Consider the following 7,357-nt stretch of genomic DNA (forward strand, 5'->3'; position numbering starts at 1 on the left):
CAACTAATTTAATGTAGAAAGGTGTAGTATATTGTAAAGTGTGTGGTTTAATGTAAACTTATGTAATAATATATATAAAAATACATCTTTTATGCAATAATGATATAATATTGTAAAACTGTGTATAGTATCTAATCAGAGACACGACCACCTAAAAGGCAGCAGTGTTCAGCGCTAATTACCGATGTCACTTGCAACTGACAGTCACTTGGCTCTATTAACCTATAATTACCTGAGAAGATTGATGTATGTGATAGTAGCATGTCAGCTGACAATCAGGCCTTAACTACCTCCCCCCCCTCCGCCAATTTACGGACATTCCCCGTAAACTACCGGTACAATATTCAAACATAAAACAGATTATCAATAACAATGTAATAATAATAATTATAACCATTGAAGGTTAACTGCGTCTATGCCTTAAGCATACATAACTAAGAGATGACGCCGCTGCAGAGTTTCAGTTGTTCAATGTGAACCTTCCTCCGCTTCCTTGGTTGTGTCAAGCTTTCAATTGTGACTATATTGGGTTCCCTTATTACTGTGATCCTGAATGACTCCTCGTAGTGCTGAACCTCTTTCCTCCTATTGGAATCAAGTTTTCGATAAACAATCATCCCTATTTTGATAGCTTCAAATTCTGCCGTACCACGCGTTTACTCTTTTCCTTCTCGAACCTTCCTTTCACCTTGGTCCATATTTTCCTCAATGTTAGGCTGTTATTGAGGATCTTATGTTCTCCCGTCGTTGCACCTCTGTAATCCCGCCGCCTTGCATGTAGCCCATAGAGTATCTTGAATGGTGAAAACCCTTGATTGTAGGCCGCAATTGCTCTGGTCATTGCTTCGTCAGGTTCCAAACCTTTATCCACTTCATATACCCGTAAATGAACACCGAGGGTACTGTGAAGGCGTTCAATTCCTCCTCGGCTTTTGGGGTGTTCCGGGGTTTTAAGATGTCATGTCGCCTCAAGTATTCTCATTTCTTCCCGGATGGCCGCATTATCGAACTTCTTCCACCGTCGGATGAGATTCTATCAGGAACTCCATATAATTGAGACCGGGTTCGTAGTGCTGTAATACCGCCTCCACAGATTTGTCCCGTACTGGGTACGCCATAGATGCCTTGCTAGATAGGTCGATCACTGTTATCCATCTATGGCCTTTCCAAGTGAAGGAATCCATCTGCAGATTCCGCTGTCGGTGCTTCTTCTTGCCATGCGCGGGGTGGATGCCGACCATACTTCGTTCTAAGGCAAATTGAATAGTTCCCGATGGTCTTCTGTACGGTATCCTTCATCCCCAACCAAAAGTATTTACGCCACAATACTCCAGAGTTTTATTCAGTCCTCGTTGGTTGGTCTTAAATTGGTAGTAGGAGAGCGTTACTTCCTTCTGACGTTCCACATCTTGGATGGTCTTTACCATCAGCGTGCATCGGATAAATGATAGGTCCACTCCAATCTGTTCTTTCCGCCATAATCTGCGTATCTTATCTCAGACTACCGTGTTTCTCATTTATAGATAATGTGTCTTTATAGATTTGGACGTGCCTCTCAGCATTTTGCAAATTTGGTCCTCCCTGATCCCTGGTTTCGACCAGATAGTTGTTATGCTGCTTTAGCCGTATTTAGAATGCTCCAACTTGGTTAAACCGGATGACTTCGTCTTCCAGATATTTTGGTTTCTCTTTTCATTCATTATTACACCAGGCGCGTCTTGTTCTTTCTTCCCTGATGTTTATTCGAACAGAAACTGCCTTCTTTCCCCTGAAGGATCTCCCTGGTCGTCTTCGATCGCATTTACTGTTATTGCCCTGGAGAGCCAGTCGGCCACCACAATTTCTTTCCCGGATTTGTAAATGACATCCATGTTGTACTGGCTAAGAAGTTCTTTCTACCACGTGATCCTTGTGGATGACTCCTTTAACTTTTCAACCCAATGCGCCTTCCAAACAAATTAGATCGAAAGTGGTCTACTGCCCAAATAATTCCTAGAGGTTCCCTCTCTAGGACACTATAACGAGCCTCCGCTTCTATCCGGCGTATGCTATTGGGCTGTCTCAGCCCTATGCCTTCTTGCGACAATACTGCTCCCAGAGCACATTCACTAGCATCTGTAGTGACAGTCCGAGAATTTGGAAATGCCAGCACCGGTTCCCTCTGCAAGTGCTTCATGCATTTGCGAATATTCTGCTCCATGTTCTGTGTTACTGTCAACTTGCTATTTTTCTTGAGAAGGTTATTTAGGGAAACCAATTACTGCGCCATTTCTAGCGCAAAAGGGCGATAATAGTTAAACGCACCTAACAGCCGTCTGATCCCTATGATATCTATTGGCATCGGCTGTAGGCTACAACTTTTTGAGCATCGAGTTTTACTTCTTTCAAAATTGTGTATCCCAAAATACTTATCTCTGATTGGTCCAGTACCGATTTTTCACGGAGAGCTTCAACCCAATCTCCCTTATTCGTTGAAAAACCTGTCTCGGTTTTGCTAAATACTAACAGGTCGTCCATGTATATCTGGCGTACTGATTCATCTAGTCCCCTCAAAAACTCGTCCATTAGGCTTTGGAATGCCATAGGTGCGTTTTTCAGGTCGAATGGTATCCGAGTGACCTCGAAGTGGCCCCCTCAAAAGTAAACGCGGTCTTGTGTTGATCTCTGGGGTGCATCTTAATCTGGTGATAAGATTTCCACCTTCAAATCTAGAGTGCTAAAAATTGCTGCCCAACCCAGCCTATTGAGAATATCATCGAACCGTGGTATTGGATACTTTTCGCCGACCGTATTCTCGTTCACTTTCCGATAATCAACCACCACTGTATTTTTCTTCGTTCTCACCTGGTGCGTTTTCCTTCCTGACCACTCATAGCGGACTGTTATAGGCAGATGTACTGTCTACTATAATTATCCAATTCTTCTCTAGTGTGCTGCCGGAGTGCCTGGGGGGGGGGAGGGGAGGGGATCGCCTCTCCTTTACGTGTGTTGCCCAATCCTGTTTCAAGAGAATCTCGAGTACTGTCTTTCCCGTTACTCCGAGGACCTCTCCTTCCTTGAAAAAAATATCATCGTGCTCGTTCTGGATACTTTCCCTCCAGTCACCTACCTATTTAATTGCCCCTCTGTATACTCCTCCATCCCCTAAGATCCTTTGGCAGCTGTATCTTTTCCTTCCTATGCTAATATTCCATTTGCCCTTGGTATTCTTTATTCTAGCACCCAATTTTTCTAATAGATTACCTCCAATAATCGTTTGATATTTTCGGAGCATCCTATCTATTACATCTCCTTTTTCTCCCCACCTACACAATCCCATCTCTGCTTCCCCCTACTTTTTTCCATCTATATCACTGACCTTTCACTTGCCATCCAGCATTCCCAGTATCATCTATACGCAAACCTTACTTACAACCTTTCCTTCTTTCCTCAGGACGCCTCCAATGCCACTCTAAAACTACAAGAAGACATCAATAGAATAAGCACTGAGGCAACAGATAATTGGGTCTCCGTCTCTACTCAAATATATCCCAGGACACCCCAACCTTATCCTAAATAATTTGCCTTATTCATTCTCTACGTTAGTCAAAACTCTTGGTGTAACTTTTGTCCAAACATTATCCTAGAAACCACATCACACTGCCCAAAGTTCTTGTCGAACCATAGCTGCCATAAAGCAGTTCAATAGAATCCGTTATCTCCTTCCACAAAATCCATCAACTCTTATGTTCCTCACTTGTTTTCCCCCATTGTTACTATGGCTGCCTGGTATATAGTGGACTCTCGGGTAATCTCGAATCTAAACTTAAATGTTACATGAATTGCGCAGTACTATTTATTTTCGGGATCACTAGAAATACAAACATAACATTGTGCCGAGCTGAAGTGGCTCTTTCCATCCTTTCGAAGCCAGTAATTTCTAGCTTCATTTCTATTACAAGTAATTAGTATTGAACCTCCTATATTCTAGAAAACCTGTTATTCAAATTCTGAGTCCAACCCTGTACTACCAGGTCCCGTTTATCTGACCTTTACCATCCACCTTACCGAACTGCTGCATTTGATAAATCATTTTATACTCGAGCTGCATATCATTAGAACTCCATTTCCTCTAACATACGTCTTGTACCAACCCATACCTCGTTTAAAACCCTTCTATACGACTCGAGTCAAACACTGTGTTTCAATCTGACAGCCCTGGCGAAGCCCAGCAGAGTGGGGCGAAACGTTCGTTAATAATAAATAGTTATCATTTACTATTCTGATACCATTATTGACCGCCACCTGGACTACCTTCCTAAAATCGACTTTATAAGGTCAACTGTCTTCTTCCAATAAAATTATTTATGTTCAATTTTAATAAAAGTTAAAATTAAGAGTGACCACGCTGTTTTTTTTGGCAAATATGTGTTATTGTAAAATTATAATTACCTTTGTAATTGTTCCAAAAGGAGCTAGTCCCAGAATAATATATTAATTTTCGTTTTTTATTTCTTTTTATGAGATGTCTCTAATAACATCGAATAAATTTTTTTTACAGGAAAAAACATGGGATGTTTTTTGAGACGATATACATCCTATTACCAATACTTTGTTCTGATTCAATTTCTGTATGTGAAGGACATCGTATAAATCTCTCTTTTGTGCTTTCTATAACAAGGCTAGTGGAAGAAATGATTATTGGAATAACTTTATTCAGTTGGTATAGTGTTCTTAGCTCCTTCCACAAGGATAGTTCTTGGAACTTTCTTATTTTCTCTGCTCAGTATGGATCATAGGATAGTGGTACTTGGAGGAGCTTCATCCAAGAATCCGGACACATAACAATGTGTTCTTCTTCTGTATAAACACAACGCCTGAGCGGTGGTGAAAGTAGACTTGTGACCCGTAATTATTTTTTTATTTATAGGTTTTAATTTATAGTTTTTCTGGTACATGAAGTTAACCTCATACTTTCGTATTTTCAAGAAAACTTCAGCAGTAATTCCGATGCTTAGCAGATATTTTGATTTTATTTGGTAATTTTATATCACCCATAACATGCCAGTGCTTAAGTTTTGCAACCGTACATTCATGAATGTTCAAGCTTAATATTACAAACACGTAACAAATAACGTATTGGTATTAATAATTATTATATTTCAATATTAATATTTCAGTATCAATATTTCCTTTATTAAAGACATGAACCAAAATAGAACAAAATAAAATTATGAAATCTACAAGCATAGAAATTCTCAAATATTAAATTCTATTCTTCGTGTTAACTTTGAACTTGAGAGTTCTCTACACTCTACCATAGAGCAATAATTAATAGTTATCGATCATTATTTTAATTCATCATAAAATTTAAATTTAAAAAAAAATCAGAAATTAAAAAAGTATTCAATGAAATATCAGATTTGAATCGATAAGGAGTCAAAAATAGTATTGTGAAGTGTAACTTAAATATTCCTTACTTCAGATTAATACAACATAATAGTTAAAAAAAAAATTGTCTAAATGATGATTATTTCTTTAAGTTGTATACAAAATACATATTTTTTTTTAAATACTTTTTATTTATTGATAGATACTACAATCTGCCACACAGTTGTGGGCAATAGATAATAGTGATGAATGATCACATTCATATTAAAATAAAATAAATAAATAAATGAAAAAAAAAAATTAAAAAATCTCTCTTAAAATAGATACAAACAGAAGGTTAAAAAAATTAACATATTCAAACTATGTGTATGAAAAAAATATATAATCTCTAGTCACATTTACACTCTTATACACAATAATTACACAATCGACCTGAGGATCCCTGAGCCCACTCTATCCCCCTCGTGTGAGGGGTAGAGCAGAGTTCAAAAGATCCCAGCGCATCCCTCTCGTCGCATCACTGGTAGTGAGCCAGTGGAGGCCGAGCAAGTGCGCTAAAAATACATATTAATTGTTTAAATAATTTAGTATAAATCTTTACTGTCTGTGAAAAATGTCCCTGCTACTACATCACAAACTATGTAATAACATATAACATCCATTGAAGAATGGTGTCACAACTGGAGATTCCAAATAAATCCTAACAAATTCAATCAGATAACCTTTACTCTCCGTCGTAAACTTCTACTCTCTTGTCCTACCCCCACTAACGCCAGTTGAACAGATTCACTACTTAGGACTTCATCTTATCAACTTACTTGGAATCCCTTTTAGAGTCCAAAAAAAAGTCTCGCAAAATGGCCCGTGTTGGAACAGCCTATTTAAAAAAACAAAATGTCGTACGTCATTGAATATAAGTAATGCGTGTGGACCGTTGAAAGCAGGGGTGGTGGTCACAAATAAAATGTTTTTACTTTTATTACTGCTTTATTAGTTAGGGTTAGATAACATACAACGTTCTTACTATAGTGAGAACAGACAACACAGACTCACACAAAAGCTTTGATGGAAACTACCAACTACTCTGGCAACTGGCCGTTAGACCAAGTACTTAACGATTAGAGAACTACAATCAATATATTCACCGTTTGCCTCAGAGCAACATCTATACAATAAAAAATAAATTTTTACATCTCACATTAACATGGACATTGAAGAACACATATTTACAAAAAAAGAAGTTGTAGTAATTTTTTTAAGTTTTGCTATTTTTTACTAATAATACGTTTCTAATTATAAAATGAAAAAAAGGATAAAATACTTGTTCGGAAATTACTAATGGTAAATCACAAAACCACAACATTCTCTTATTACTGTAGAGATCTTTACTATTCATCGGTTCAAAACGAAGTGAGATCATGTAAATTTATTTTCTCCGTTTTCGAATTTCTTTATTATTTTATTAAGTTTCTCTATATCATTGGACCATACTCCTGTACCTTTGTTTCCCTAATTCTACATATTGGTCAACGGATAGAGAAGTGTATAGCCCGTCGTGAATACACTTTACACGTTCCCTTTCGACGTGAAACCGGTTGATTTGTTCATCACGAATCTTTATATTCTTATCATATTTTGTTTCATTATAAAAGAATACTAAGGAATACTTAAAAACCAGTGGAGTAATAAGTTCAATATCCGTTATTGCTAATAAACATCCATGTTCTCTCAGAGAGGAAAATGGAATGACATCCAAGACTTACGTTGTCCCATCAGAGGGAAAATGCGAAGGGTTAACACAAAATAGGTCTTATCCTTATCTAGGGATTGAATCCGAATTTTTAAAAAATATTTCTCTAGAGTACCTTCAATTTCGTTGATTCGGGAAAAAAAAAAAAAAAAAAAAAGCAGATCTCATAGATAACAATAATAAATAAACAATGAATAAATGCAAAATATTAAATAATTTCAAAAATAACCAAAAGAA

The sequence above is a fragment of the Halyomorpha halys genome, unplaced genomic scaffold (assembly GCF_000696795.3).
Source record: "Halyomorpha halys isolate HHAL.00 unplaced genomic scaffold, Hhal_1.1 Scaffold256.1, whole genome shotgun sequence".
Classification (NCBI taxonomy): domain Eukaryota; kingdom Metazoa; phylum Arthropoda; class Insecta; order Hemiptera; family Pentatomidae; genus Halyomorpha; species Halyomorpha halys.